Consider the following 15,644-nt stretch of genomic DNA (forward strand, 5'->3'; position numbering starts at 1 on the left):
TAATGAATTGTTGAACACTACATCAAAAACTAATGATGTGCTATATGTTGGCTAATTGAACATAATAATAAAAAAATAAAAGAAAAAATAAAAGAAAATTTTTATTTAAAATTCAATTTAATTAACATGTAGTATATTATTAGTTTCAGGGGTAGAGTTTAGTGATTCATCAGTTGTATATAACACCCAGTGCTCATTACATCAAGTGCCCTCCTTAATGTCCATCACCCACTTACCCCATCCCCCTACCCACCTCCCCTCCAGCAACCCTCAGTTTGTTTCCTGAGATTAAGAGTCTCTTATGGTTTGTCTCCCTCTCTGATTTTGTCTTATTTTATTTTTCCTTCCCCTATGATCCTCTGTTTTGTTTCTTAAATTCCACATGTGAATGAAATCATATATTTGTCTTTCTATGACTGATTTATTTCACTTAGCATAGTACCCTCTAGTTCCATCTATGTCTTTGCAAATGGCAAGATTTCATTCTTTTTGATGGCTGAGTAATATTCCATTGTGTATATATACCACATCTTCTTTATCCATTCATCTGTCAATGGACATCTATTTGGGCTCTTTCCATATTTTGATTATCGTGGACATTGCTGCTATAAACATTGGGGGAACTCGCTTTCCTTTATGTTTGCAGTTAGGGTGGGACACAAGTGAGTTTATTGTGGAAGATTTGGAGGACAAAAGTGAAGCGGTGGCCATTTTGTAGCTTGAACACATTGTGGCTTTTTTTGTTGATTCACCTTATTGACACAAGGCAGCAGCTGGGCTTGGAAATTCTCCACCTCCTGCTGGATCCTCCTTTGGCTCCTTGACTCCTGGGCCAGGTGTGTGAATTTAGTTCTGTGATGAAGTGTCTTGGCCTCTGCAGGATACCCATTCCAAGGTCAGGGGAAGTAAGAACTGACAAAGGTTTCGGTCTATCCTTGGGGGTGTCAGCTCATGCTTGTGGTTTTGTTCTCTCCCACTTTACATTTATGTCCGTCTTGCCTTCCTGATTTCCTACACTGTGGACTTCAAGTTTCAGCATCAGATGTAAAGATAACAGCTTTACAGAGATTCCTTAACCAGTTCCCACAATTGTATAAGGAAAATCTCTGTAGCAAATCCCTTATAAATTACATGCATACACCTCTGTGCACCCGTGCGCACGCACTCTCTCTTTCTCTCTCTCTCTCTCTCTCTCTCTCTCACACACACACACACACACACACACACACACAGTAGTTCTCCTACTTTGACTGAAGCCTGACTGACACACTTTGAAGTAAAATTTAACAAAAAAGGAGGTAGATTTCCACTACTGGCCAAGATGACATAATAGGGACTGGATTTACTCTCCCACCAGAAAAAAGAACTTTAAAAAATGGACAAAGATATGAAATAACAATTTTAAAGTCATTGGCCATTAAGTAATAAAGAACAGTGATCCCTGAGAAATGAGGTGAACCCCATGTTTATGTAGCATACTGTCTGTAGTGAGTTTCCAGGCCATGGTATAAGGAGAGGGAACCCAGGTGGAAGCTGAAAAACTGAGAAGATGGAGTGGAGAATCTAGGGAGACTATGGCAGCTAGAGTTTGCAAGACAGAGTACTAGATAGGAGAGGTGTATAGACAGAGGACTCCACAGACCTACAGAGGGTCCCCCCAGTACCAATATGCACGTACATCTGAGGAAGCTACCCAAGGCTAAGGAATTAAGCACACAAAAGGATTGGAACACAGACAGAGCTGGAAGTATACTGAACTATACACTTAAAAATGGTTAGGATGGCTTTTTTAAGATTATTTATTTATTTATTTATTTGAGCGAGAGAGAGCACAAGCAGGGGGAGTGGCAGGCAGAGGGAGAGGGAGAAGCAGGCTCCCCACTGAGCAGAGAGCCTGACATGGGGCTCGATCCCAGAACCCTGGGATCATGACCTGAGCCGAAGGCAGATGCTTAACTGACTGAGCCACCCAGGCGACCCCAAAAATGGTTAAGATGTAAATTTTATGTTATGTGTATTTTTTACCACAATAAAAAACTATCCTAAAGAAATAGTTGGAAATGTGCAAAGAGATTTTTGTGCAAGACTGTTTATTGCTATATAATTTGTGTGGTAACAACTTTAATGCACAATTTGGAATTGGTTAAATACATTTTGATGCATCCATACTCTGATTAGTACATAATACTATTTAGTTATTAAAAATCATGTTGCAAAAAAGAAAGGTAATTGGTTAAGGCTAACAATAGCAATGTAGTGTGGTGTTTATAATATATGTAGAAGAAAAATATATGATGATAGCACAAAGATGAAAATGGAAGTATATTGTAAATTTCCTATACTATATGAGAAGTGGTATAATATGACTTCAAGGTAGACAGTGATATATTAAAAATATCTACTATGAACCCTAAAGCAAGGTCTAAAAAAAAAACCCAAATAAACCAAGCAATATAGCTAATAAATCAAAGGGGATAAAGTGGAATCATTTTTAAAACCCAATTAAGTCAAATAGAAGGCAGAAAAAAAGAAGAAAGGGGAACAATGAACAAACAAGACCAACAGAAAATGAAGAGCAGGATGATAGATTTAAATACAACTCATATCAATAATGTTATTTATAAACAGTCTAAACAACTCAAGTAAATGGTAGAGATTGTCAGGATAAGAAAAAACCCAAGACCCAAATATGTGTGGTCTACAATAAACCCACCTTAGTTATAAAGACACAAATAGGCTAAAGTATAAGAATAGAAAAAAAAATACATCCTGCTAATACTAATGGAAATAAAGCTGAAATGGTGGCTTTAATTTCAAACAAAGTAGATAGCAGAACAGCAAACACAAAGAAGACTTGAAAAGAGTGATCAATTACAAAAATATGATCAATCCACTTGACTTAATTGATATTTATAGAACACTATTCCCACAAACATCAGAATACATATTTCAGGTGATCATTTACCAAGATAAACAATATTCTGACTTATAAAACAAGTTGATATATTTAAAATCATTTAGATGAGGGCGCCTGGGTGGCTCAGTTGGTTAAGCGACTGCCTTCGGCTCAGGTCATGATCCTGGAGTCCCTGGATCGAGTCCCGCATCGGGCTCCCTGCTCGGCGGGGAGCCTGCTTCTCCCTCTGACCCTCCCCCATCTCATGTGCTCTCTCTCTCTCTCTCATTCTCTCTGTCTCAAATAAATAAATAAAATCTTAAAAAAAAAATGAAATCATTTAGATGATATGAAGTATGTTGTCTTACGTCAATGGAAAATTAAATTAGAAATCAATAACAGAAAGATATCTGTAAATCCCCAAATATTTGGAAACTAAATAATATTACTTCGAAATATTTCATGAGCTAAAGAAGAAGTCAAATGGGAAATTAGAAAGTGTTTTGAAGGGAATTAAAATAAAAGCACAATAGGGGCACCTGAGTGGCTCCGTTGGTTAAGCGGCTGCCTTCGGCTCAGGTCATGATCCCCGGGTCCTGGGATCAAGCCCTGCATCGGGCTCCCTGCTCAGGGGGAGTCTGCTTCTTCCCCTCCCTCTGCCTGCCGCTCTGCCTATTTGTGCGCTCTCTCTGTCCCTCTGTCAAATAAATAAATAAAATCTTTAAAATAAAATAAAAGCACAATATATCAGAATTATTGAAGTGTAGCTAAAGCATAAGCTTACTTAGAGGAAAATTTAAACGTCTTTAAATGTATTGTTTAGATCTAAACATATTGGGAAATTTATAGAACTAAATCTTACATTAGAAAAGAAGAAAGGTCCAATTCAATGACCTGAGTTTCCACTTTAAGAACCAAAAATATAAGAGCTAATTAAATGCCAAATAATTTTTAAAAATCAGAACATGTATCAATGAGGTAGAAAACAGTAGAACAATAGAGGAAAATCAGTGAAATCTAAAGCTGGTCTTTAAGGAAATCAATGAAATTGATGAACCTCCAGGCAGACTCATTAGGGGAAAAAAAGTGAAAAGACACAAATTACCAATATAAGGAATGAGAGACAGTACATCACTAGATTCATACAGACATTAAAAAGCTTATAAGGAAATATTATGAACAACTTTATGCCAGAAAAATGTCAATACAGAGTATATTTTGACATATCAAGATATATTGTTTCCTCTAAACCTGGATCTAAACATCATCATTGGTGTTCCAGCTTGGGTTTTCCAGAAACAGATGCTGAAATGGAGTTAGGTGTTTGTCAGGGATCAACACCCACGAAAGGCGGATGAAGTAGGATTGGGCCAGTGGAGAAACTGAAATGTGATATAGCCCAAACAAAGACTTTGGTGACCCAGCAAAGGGCTTTGGAATGAATATTGCCAATCAGCATGGCCCCATGTCAGATTCACTCAGTTACTAGACGTGGGCTGCCACAGGAAGAGTATGACTTGGACAGAGAGACTGCAGCTGAGGCACGCCCTGAAAACGCTGACAGCTACCTAGGGTCTGCTGACTGTCCTTCCCAGAGCTGAGCAGCAACTTTTTCCTCGAAGAGGCAGCTAGGGAGTATATGTCTTTGTCTACCACAATATACTACTTGTGCCACTGGGATACGTTTCTTTCTATATATTTGGGGGGCAGATTCTACAGGACTCTATAAGGTCTTTCCTCCTGAGGAGAAACTCAGAAGAGGGAGGTCAGTGTTACAAACACAGGCAACACTATAGACGTTGGTCTTGGGTTCACAACTGATATCATAATCTCCTTCCTCTACTGTCCATTTTAAATGCCATTCACCCCCAGTTACCACCTCTGTTGTCTCAGTGGCTTACCTAGGGGTGTGACCCAGACCTTTGTCCTTGAGTGGCCTCAATCTCCTCACCACGTCCTTCTCAGTTCAGAGTTGCTGTACCTGTCCATTTATAGTCATAACTGGGAAAGGTAGTACCTAGAAATATTCAAGTGGATCACCTGGGTTCCACACACGTACCTGTAGGGAAATGGGTGAACAATGGCACCCTGGCAACCTTCATATATCTGTGTAGGCCACATAGGCAAGCCTCAATTGTTTTGACCTAAGTCTTGGCAGAAAACACCCCGTGATCCTCCCAGGAACATGGCAAGATAGCAATCTTCTGAGGAGCTGTCGCAAGGCTATTTCTCGTAAGCTTCCCTATCTTGCAGGAGGATGCCACAGATCAGGTTCTTATCTACCTCCCTGGTTCCGGGGAGGCATGGACTATCTACCTTGGCTTCCTTAGCATATAGATAAAGGCTCTAACACTTCTTAGCTGCAGTCTAGAATTGGTTCCTCCACAACAGAGTGCTCTATCAATCTGTTATCTGACCCCTGTGGTTCAGGTGTCATCCTGTGCGATTAGGGATGTGGGGAGCTGACACTGTGCTGATCTTGCTTATGCTATCTATGTAAGTAACCAAGTGTGTGTATCTATTTGGGCTTTTCTCCTTACTGGACAGATCTCTGACAGAATGGTAATCCAACCTAGCGGCTGCTTCTGCTTAGAAACTACTCGATCCTCCAATCAGTCCTCCCTGTTCCCATTGTACAATAGTAGCCCTATCTCCTGATAGCCAGGGTCAATTGACCAAGTTAAAATGGTGACTCCTCTTCTTGCCTGCTGGACCCTGGACACAAGGAGATCAAAATGCTGAGGTGGCAGCCACAAATTATAGTTCAATATGAACCTTTTTTTCCCCCCTCTCTTGGATAGAGCAGTGATTCTCAACTTGGGGCACTTCAGTCTCGCAGAGAACATTTGGAAATATCTGGAGACATTTTTTGTTCATCATAGCTGGGAAGAGTGTGCTACTGGCGTCTAGCCAGGGATGCTGTTAAATATCCTATAGTGTACAGGACAGCCCCTGCAAACAAAGAATTATCTAGCCCCAAGTGTCGTTGGTGGCAAGGTTGAGAAACCCTGGGCTAGAGTGAGCTCCCTTCAGGGCTAGCACCTCTGACCTTAGAAAGTTCAGAATTGCAGAGATGGCAAACATAAAGTCCCCCAACTGTGTCATTGGAAGTGATGATAAGTGTGGCTATTCCTGCATCCACTCCTTGGCTCCTGAACCCATGTATCCTAATTGAGCATACGCATCATGTAAAAATGTTTGATTCAATGAATTTAATGTATTCTGGAGAAGAGCATTCTGTCCTCACAAAGTATTTACTTTGAGTTGGTGCTTCAGCTGTTCCTCAGCAGGCAATTCCATTACTTTGTCAGGATATCAGCTTTCCGGGGGGTGTCATATGTTATGGAACCAATAGGGCTCCGTGCTCGACGTGGAATCTACTTGAGAGTCTCTCTTTCCCTCTTCCTCTGCCCCTCACCTCACACTCTGTCTCTCAAATAACTAAATAAATAAATATTTAAAAAGGTCATTATAAATGTATTTAACATCCTCAATAAAGTACAGAAAGATTGAACATAATAGGTAGAGACATGGGAAATATAAAAAGGACCCAAATCAAACTTGTGGAAATGAAAACTACAATATCTGAGATGAAATAAGCACTGTATTTTTGATTAATGATAGATTACCAGTTGTAGAGGAAAATATTAGTGTATTTGAAGATAGAACAATAGAAAATAGTCGAAATGAAATGCAGATAGAAAATGAATGAAACAAGATCAGTGTATCAATGAATTATGGGAAAATTTCAAGCAACCCAATATATATATGTATTCAGAGTCCCTGAAGGAGAGGATGAGGTGGGAGTGGTAGCTGAAAGAATATTTGAAGAAGAAATAATGGCTGAGTTATTTCCAAATTTTAGGAAGCCCACAGATCCAAGAAGATCAATGAACTCCCAGCACAAGGAGCATGAAAACTGCCAAACACATAATATCAAATTGCTTAGAAATAGTGATAAAGAGGGGCGCCTGGGTGGCTCAGTCGTTAAGCGTCTGCCTTCGGCTCAGGTCATGATCCCAGGGTCCTGGGATTGAGCCCCGCGTCGGGCTCCCTGCTCAGTGGGAAGCCTGCTTCTCCCTCTCCCACTCCCCCTGCTTGTGTTGCCTCTCTCGCTGTGTCTCTCTCTATCAAATAAATAAATAAAATATAAAAAAAAGAAATAGTGATAAAGATAAAATCTTACAAACAGTGAGGGGAAGGGACGCCTGGGTGGCTCAGTTGGTTAAGCATCTGCCTTTGGCTCAGGTCATGATCCCAGGATCCTAGGACCAAGTCCTGCATTGGGCTCCTTGCTCAGCAGGGAGTCTGTTTCTCCCTCTCCCTGCCGCTGCCCCTACTTGTGTGCTCTCTCTCTCTCTGACAAATAAATAAATAAATAAGATCTTAAACAACAACAACAACAAAACAAAAAAATAGCGAGGGGGAAAAAAAAGATATGTACAAAGGTTAACATCAGATTTCTTGGAGAAACAAGCCAGAAGACAATAAAGCAACATCTTTAAAGAAGTGAAAGAAAACACTCTTAATCAAGAATTCTTTTTTTTTTTTTTAAGATTTTATATTTATTTATTTGACAGAGAGAGACACAGCGAGAGAGGGAACATAAGCAGGGGGAGTGGGAGAGGGAGAAGCAGGCTTCCCGACAAGCAGGGAGCCCTATGTGGGGCTCGATCCAGGACCCTGGGATCATGACCTGAGCCGAAGGCAGACGCTTAACTGACTGAGCCACCCAGGCGCCTCAAGAATTCTTTTTTTTTAAAGTAGATTCCACACTCAGTGTGGAGCCCAACATGGGGCTTGAACTCACAACCCTGAGATTAAGACCTGAGTTGAGATCAACAGTCGAATGCTTACCCAACTGAGCCACCCAGGTGCCCCTCCCAATCAAGAATTCTATACTCATCAACGTATTTTTCAAAAGCAAAGGCAAAAATAAAGACTTTCAGGCATACAAAAGCTGAAAAAAACCCTCACCAGCAGTTCCGCACCACTGAACATGTTAAATGACATTTTTCAAGCAGAATGAAAATGATGCTATTTGGAAACCTGGATCTACACAAAGGAATAAGGAGCCTTAGGAAATGGTAACTACATGATTAAATATATAAGATTCTTTTTCTTATTATTTAAATCTCTTTTTAAAACAATTAATTGTTTAAATAAAAATAATAACAGTGTGTTGTGGGACTTATGACATATGAATAAGTAAAATGTATGATAACAGTAGCCAGAAGGTCTGGATGGGGAAAATGGAAGTATACTATGGTAAGGTTCATATACAATACATGAAATGGTATAATATAACTTGAAGGTAAGTTGTGATGTTAAAGATATAAACTCTAAACCAGTGGTTCTCAGGGGTGATTTTGGCCCCTGGAGGACATTCAACAATGCCTGGAGACATGTTTGGTTTCCAAAACTGATATTTATTGGATAGAGGCCAGGGATGCCGCAAAATGCATAGGACAGTCCCCAAAACAATTACCTGGCCCCAAATGTCAACAATGCTGAGAAAAACCTGCTATAAACCATAAAGCAACCATTGAAATAGAACCTTTCTTGCAAAAATTAATAAGCGGATCCAAAAATTTAAATAGAAGTTAAAAGGATGCAGAAAATCCAAAAAAGGTCTTTAAAAAGAAGAACAAAGTTGGAAGATTCATACTTCCCAATCACAACTTGCTACAAAGCTATAGTAATTAAAAGAGTGTGTTAACTCAAGGGGCGCCTGGGTGGCTCAGTCAGTTAAGCGTCTGCCTTCAGCTCAGGTCATGATCCCAGGGTCCTGGGATCGAGCCCTGTGTCTCCCCACTCAGCGGGGAGCCTGCTTCTCCATCTCCCTCTCCTGCTCCCCCTGCTTGTGCTCTCTTGCTCTCTCTGTCAAATAAATAAATAAAATCTTAAAAAAAAAAGAGTGTGGTAACTCAAAATGGTCATAGATCTAAACGTACCAGCAGAAGCTCAAACACGTAGAAGAAAACATAGGAGTAAACTTCATGACCTTGAGTTAGGAAAGAGTTTCTTAGATATGAGACCAAAAGCACAGAATAGATATCTGAATAGATCTGAATAGATATCTCTCCAAAGAAAATATACAAATGGTCAATGAGCACATTGAAAAAAATGCTCAACATCATCAGTCATCAGGGAAATGCAAAATGCAAATCAAAACCACAATGAGATGCCACTGCACACCCGGTGGGATGACTATAATTTAAAAAATGGACAGTAACAAGTGTAGGCAAGGATATAGAGAAATTGGAACTCTCATATATTGCTGGTGGGACTGTAAAATGGTGCAGCTGCTTTGGAAAACAGCCTGGCAGTTCCTCTAAAAGTTAAACAAGAAGTTGCCATATGACCCAGAAATTTCTCTCTCTCTGTCTATAGATGGATAGATAGGTGGATAGACAGATAGTTGGATGGATGGATGGATGGATAGATAGATAGATAGATAGATAGATAGATAGATAGATAGATAGATAGATATTCTCATTCCCATTAGCAATCACTCTCTATTCCACCCCCCTCCAACCCCTTCCTGACAACCATTGATCTGTTTTGTGTCTTTATGGATTTGCCTATTCTGGACATGTCATATAAATGGGATCATATATGTGGCCTTCTGTTTCTGGTTTCTTTCACTTAGCATAATGTTTTGAGGTTCATCCATGCTATAGCATGGATCTGTATTTCATAGCTTTTATAGCTGAATAATATTCCATTATATGGATATGCCACACTTTGTTTATTCATTCATCAGTTGATGGACATGGGTTATTTCCACTTTTTGGTTATTATGAATAATGCTGCTATGAACATTCAAGTACATGCTTTTGGGTGGAGTTATGTTTTCAGTGATCTTTGGTGTATATCTAGGAGTGGCATTTCTGGGTCATATGGTAAACCCTAGGTTTAACCTTTTGAAGAACTGCCACACTGTTTTTCCAAAGTGGCTTCACCATTTTACATTTTCTCCAGCAGTTTATGAGGGTTCTAATTTCTCCACATCCTCAACAACACTTGTTATTGTCTTTTCTCTTAATAGCCATTGTAGTGGATGTGAAATGGTATCTCATTGTGGTTTTGATTTGATTTGCACTTCCCTAATGACTAAGAATGTTTACCATCGTTTCATACGCTTATTAGTCATTTGTATATCTCTTTTGGAGAGATATCTATTTAGACTCCTTGCACATTTTTGTATTTAAGAAACCATTGTTTAATCCAAAGTCACAAAGATTTATGTCTATATTTCTTCTAAGACTTTCATAATTTTAGCTCTTACATTTAGATCTTTGATCCATTCAGGGTTAATTTTTGTATATGGTATGAGGTAAGGGTCCAAATTAACATTTTTGCATGTGGATTGTCCCAGCACCATTTGTTGAAGAGACTATTCTTTGACTATTGAACGGATGTAGCACTGTTTTCAAAAATCAACTGGCCACAGATGTATGGGTTTATTTTTGGACTCTCAGTTCTATATGTCTATCCTTATGACAGTACCACACTGTTTTAATTACTGTAGCGTTGTAGTAAGTTTTGAAATTGGGATGTATGAGTCTTCCAGATTTGTTCTTCTTTTTCAAAATTATTTTGACTTTTCCTGGGTCCCTTATAGTTCCAAATGAATTTTCGGATAACCGTATCAATGTCTGGGGGAAAAAAGGAAGTTGGATTTTGAAAGGATTGTATTGAATATGTAGATCAATTTGGAAAGTATTGCCATTTTAGCAATATTAATCTTCTAATCCATGAACATAGTTCTTTCCATTTATTTAGCTCTTTTATTTCAACAATGCTATGTAGTCTTCAGTGCACAAGTCTTGCATTTCTTTTGTTACTCTTTTCCTAAGTATTTTATTTTTTATGCAATTGTAATGGAATTGTTTTGTTAATTTCTCTTTTTTAAATTGTTCTCTGCTAGTGTATAGAAAGACAACCGATTTTTGTATACTGATCTTTTATCTTGCACTGTTGGTGAACTTTTTTATTAGCTGTGATAGTCTTTTAGTAGCTCCTTAGGATTTTCTATACACAAGATGATAACATCAGCTGGAGGACTGGAGAGGGAAAGGATGTCACCTTTATCCTGATTCTCATTTATGAACATGTTTGTCCTTAATGGAAGACAAATACTTTTCTGACTCAAGTTAGCTGTATTATGAAGGTTGTATCATTCTGTTCTGGAAAGAAAATGTTTTATGCAAGCCAGACATTTAATGCAGAGTTGGATTATAGAATGTTTTTTGGTAAAGATAAAGCAGAATAAATCAAGGTGGCTTCTTTCTCTCTTCACCCTCCCTTTCTTTCAAGTGAAAGATGTCAACAAAATGGTAGGGTAGAGTGAAAGGACTGTTCTTTGGAGATCTTAATGTTAAAATTTTGAAAAGATTTTAGTTTCAGAAGTTCAGATACAACCATAAATAGGTGTAGGATTACCTCCCTACAAGATCACCTTGGGGGGCACCTGGGTGGCTCAGTCATTAAGTGTCTGCCTTCGGCTCAGGTCATGATCCCGGGGTCCTGGGATCGAGCCCCACATCGGGCTCCCTGCTCAACGGGAAGCCTGCTTCTCCCTCTCCCACTCTCCCTGCTTGTGTTCCCTCTCTCGCTGGTCTCTCTGTCAAATAAATAAATAAAATCTTAAAAAAAAAAAAAAAAAGATCACCTTGGGCTAGCTTAGTCCTTCAACAAGGTCACCACTCCTCTCAAGGCAGTCAATTGTACATGATTCAGTCCTTCTGGGTTGTGGGAATCACTTCCTATGCCTGTCCCTTGGGGCCTAGGAAGGTAAGAGTTTAGCTTATACTAGCCTGGGTTATTGTGCTATTCTCTGTGGTTCCCTGCATCTACACATTTATAAGTAATCTCTTTGGAAATACCCCCCTTCCAATTATTCCATTTTGTCAAGTGTGCTGTTTATTGTTGGAACCCTGATTGATGTTATGGCCATACAGGAGCCTGCACAGAACTACATCCTGGAGACTAAGCTGCCAGACTGGGAGCCTATCATATCCTTCTTAAGCCTTTTAGATCTTCCTATAAGCGTTTCTCCCCTTCTAGCCTGCGACTAAATAACTTTGTGAAGTAAGCAGGGCTATTCAGCCTTTCAACTCCTTTTTCCTCGCCCTTTGCCTCCATCCATCCTGTCCTTCCTCCCCACCACCACACACATCCAAACCTCTGTTTTCTGCCTAGATAAAATCACAGTGTAAATCACACTTCTGCATGACTTGGCTAAATTACTTTATCATGTTTGAGTATTTTAAGAGGAAATCAGTAAGGAAAATGACTAACGAAGAACCTAGATAGGGGAAATGTATTGGGATCACAGACTTCACCCCAATCAAACCATATAAGCCTAGTAGACCTTAGGCCAGGGCAGCTTCCGAAGAAAGAAGGGATTCCTACAGCAGCTTAGCCTCTGAGTCAAACAAGGGAGTGGAAATATTTCTGTCTTTAATTGCAATTACCATTAGGGATTTGCTCTGGGAGACCATTTGTGGCCAGATGTGCCCTAAAGTCACTTAGCCAGGCTTTCATCAAGCAATTGCAGCTTCTCTTTGGATTTTGGTTCCTTCTCCCCACCTCAAAGTTTCTCTTGGTGTTCCTTTCCTACACAAACAAATGGAACAATTTATACCAGTACTCGATGAAGAAAGGAAGTTTGCTCTGACAAAGTAGTCTTCCGAGAAACCAGACCATAGAGACTAAAAAGGAAAAATACTCAGAAATGAAACAACTTTTAGTTTCATCCTCCTGTGGTTAAACCCCAAGAGTCAAAAAAAAAAAAAAAGGTGGGGGGAAGAAGAAGAAAAAAAAGTTTTAAACTAATAGGCTGTCACTTGTCAAGTTTTCCACCCACATGGCTACCCAGTATTCCTGTGGGAAAATCAGTGGTACCGTCTAGAAAGAGGAAACCATACACTTCTTTTTTATTTCAATTTATTGTTGTCAACAATTCAATACAATAATAATGTTTTCTACATGAAGAGTCCCAGCAGATAGATGCCTAAGAAAAGTTACTTTAGGATAGTGATTTCAGAGGGGTGAGAAATCATAAATCTAGCATGGACAAGACCACAAAGGCATTTGGAAGTAGTAATTCTCATTGACAATCAAGTAAAACCAAGTGCATTGCAACAGATGGTATACAAATCAAATCCCGGTGTGAAACAGTATGGGGGAAGATTTAGATTAATCCACCGGAAGTTTATTGAACTGTTAGAATTCCATTTTAGTGAGTATATAATATCCAGTTCGGTGTGATAAAGCTGTTTTTTCATGTCCCATCTGACAACCCAAACCATCCTAGTACTATTCAATACTGCTTGGAAACTGTGGATACAATGGATTCCACTGAATGAGAAATATTGTATGACAAAAGAGTCATAATTCCTTGTCTGTGCAATAGTCAACGTATTTAACAGGATAATGTATTATGTATAAAATATAGCACCAGTAGTTGAATTCCTGTGAAATGTTAACTATTCTAACTCAAATTTGACATATGTTTCAAAATGTTTGGGGTATCATCCATTGATTTTTAAAAAGATGGTTCTTCCTGGTAAGCAGCAGCTCAGAGTAGAAAGAGCACTGGACCTGGAGTCAGATGCAATGCAGGTTGTTTTCTCTAAACACTCTAGTATCCTTTCCAGATCTAATGTTCTATTATCTTTTACTACTGAATTTTGAGAGTTTGATTATTTGAGGTAATCTTGAAATGGTTTTAAAGTTATCGTCTTCAGGTATTTTGTTCTTGATTAGTTTTGGAAACGGAATTTGGTAAGGACAGGGGTTGGGAGGAGACAGTTTCATTGGGGTTTTTTTGTATTTTCCACAGATCTGCTGTCGAATATCTTCTATCACTTGTTAGCAGAGGTCGGCTTCCCTCTACTCTGTTGACAAGAGTTGGAAAGCAGGAAGGAGATTCCAAAGAGCAGCCGCAGTGCTTTGGGCCCCGAGCAAAAGAGAAAAACACTCTCCGAGAGACTAGACTGGTGTGGTGTGTTTACGTAACTGGCTCGAGTTCCCCAGATTAAATAGCTTAGAATTTCTTAAGAAGGTTCACTTAAGCAAATGTTGCTTTTGTTCTCAGAGTTCCTTCTCCCCAACCCCACTTGTGTTGACGTCTCGACATCGGTGTCTGACCAGTAGGAATCACAAGCTTGAAATTGATCACATCTTGCTCTCCAATCTTGCTTCTCTCTTGGATTCCCAGCCTCGATCAACAATATCACCATCACGCTGGTTCTAGCCAAGTTCAAAACTTTGGAGCCATTCTTGACTCCTCCTTCTCCCTCATTGCCCAGTCTTGCCCTCTCCAACCCACCCTTCACACTGTAGCTGCCAAAGTGCTCTTTCTAAAGTGCAAATATGATCACAGAGCTTCCCTGCTTAAAATACTTTAATGACTCCTTTTCATCTCCTGGATTAAACTCAAAGTCCTCTTTCGGTACCTCTATACCTCTCTAGCCCAATCCCCTGCCACTCCCGGCCATTCCTCTGAGCCCCTTACACTCCAGTTACACGAACTGCTCCCAGTTACCCAAACACACTGTGCTCTTTCGTGATTGTGACTTTGCATGTGAAATTTCCTCTGCTACTTTCTCAGTTCAAGTTAGTTACTTTTCCTCATGTTCCCATTTCCACATACTAGTTGTATAAGTCGACATGCTAGTTCATAGTTACTTCTTTGCTTGTTTGTCTTCACTACCAGACTGCCAGTTCCCTGTTTCGGGAGAAGATAAACATTATAGAGGAGATTCAGACTCTGGGTGCTTCTAGGTGGCACTGAAGCTTAACTTTGGACCCCGAGACACTATGCAATTCTCTAATGCTCACTTTTTCTCCTTGTCCCAGCCCTCCCCCTGGTGGAGGTGTTAAGAAGCAGTGGAATGGTCGCATGGCCAAAGATAAGACAAAGCAGCCTGGCTGATCCACAACCTGGATAAACATCTGCCCCACATCGTTTTCTAGGCAAATGAAACGCTGGCAATGGGCCTTGGATTTTGGGTGGCCTGGCGGGAGCTTTCTGTCTTACTGTGTATCAGTTGGCAGACCGTGATTTCAATCCCTAGAGCTGTAGCTGGGGCTCAACATGCCCATCCCAGATGATCTCGAAGAACATTATACTACTGTCAAGCATATAGCCCAAGAATAATTAGCTGGTGGAGATCTTCCTTGTTTTCTCCTTTGCCTGAAGCTGAGACAAACCCGTGTGTAGGAATGTTTGCCTTTGGATGATCACACCACAGAGCAAGGAATCAAATGCCAATCACATCCACATGGTAAGTATTCTCCCCAGTTGCTATGGACCCCACCTCCCCAAAAAAGTCATAGGAAAGGTGTTCATTTCTATTCCAGAACGATATCCAGTTAGCACTGCTTTCTGTCCCAGCTGAAGATAACCTAGTCTTCAAATCAGTATTATTTAGTTGCCCTTTTGAGGCAGCCAGTTCCTCAAGCACCCTTGGATATAGAGTTCTCTAGGTATGGTAGCCCTAGGTGTATTCTGAGTTGGTCTGATTGGTGATTCCCAGGGAAGGAACTTGTCAGGCAGGTTAAGAAAAAAAAAATTTTTTTTTTTAAAAGGTTATCAGCCTGGTTGGGAGGAATCTCACCTCTAAAAACAACAAAATTTTACAAAACACGATGAATTTAAAATCATCATAGATATTCTCCTTCATGGCTCTTGTGAATTTTATCAGATACTATGTTTACACTATGGTGAGACTTC

The sequence above is a fragment of the Halichoerus grypus genome, chromosome X (assembly GCF_964656455.1).
Source record: "Halichoerus grypus chromosome X, mHalGry1.hap1.1, whole genome shotgun sequence".
Lineage (NCBI taxonomy): Eukaryota > Metazoa > Chordata > Mammalia > Carnivora > Phocidae > Halichoerus > Halichoerus grypus.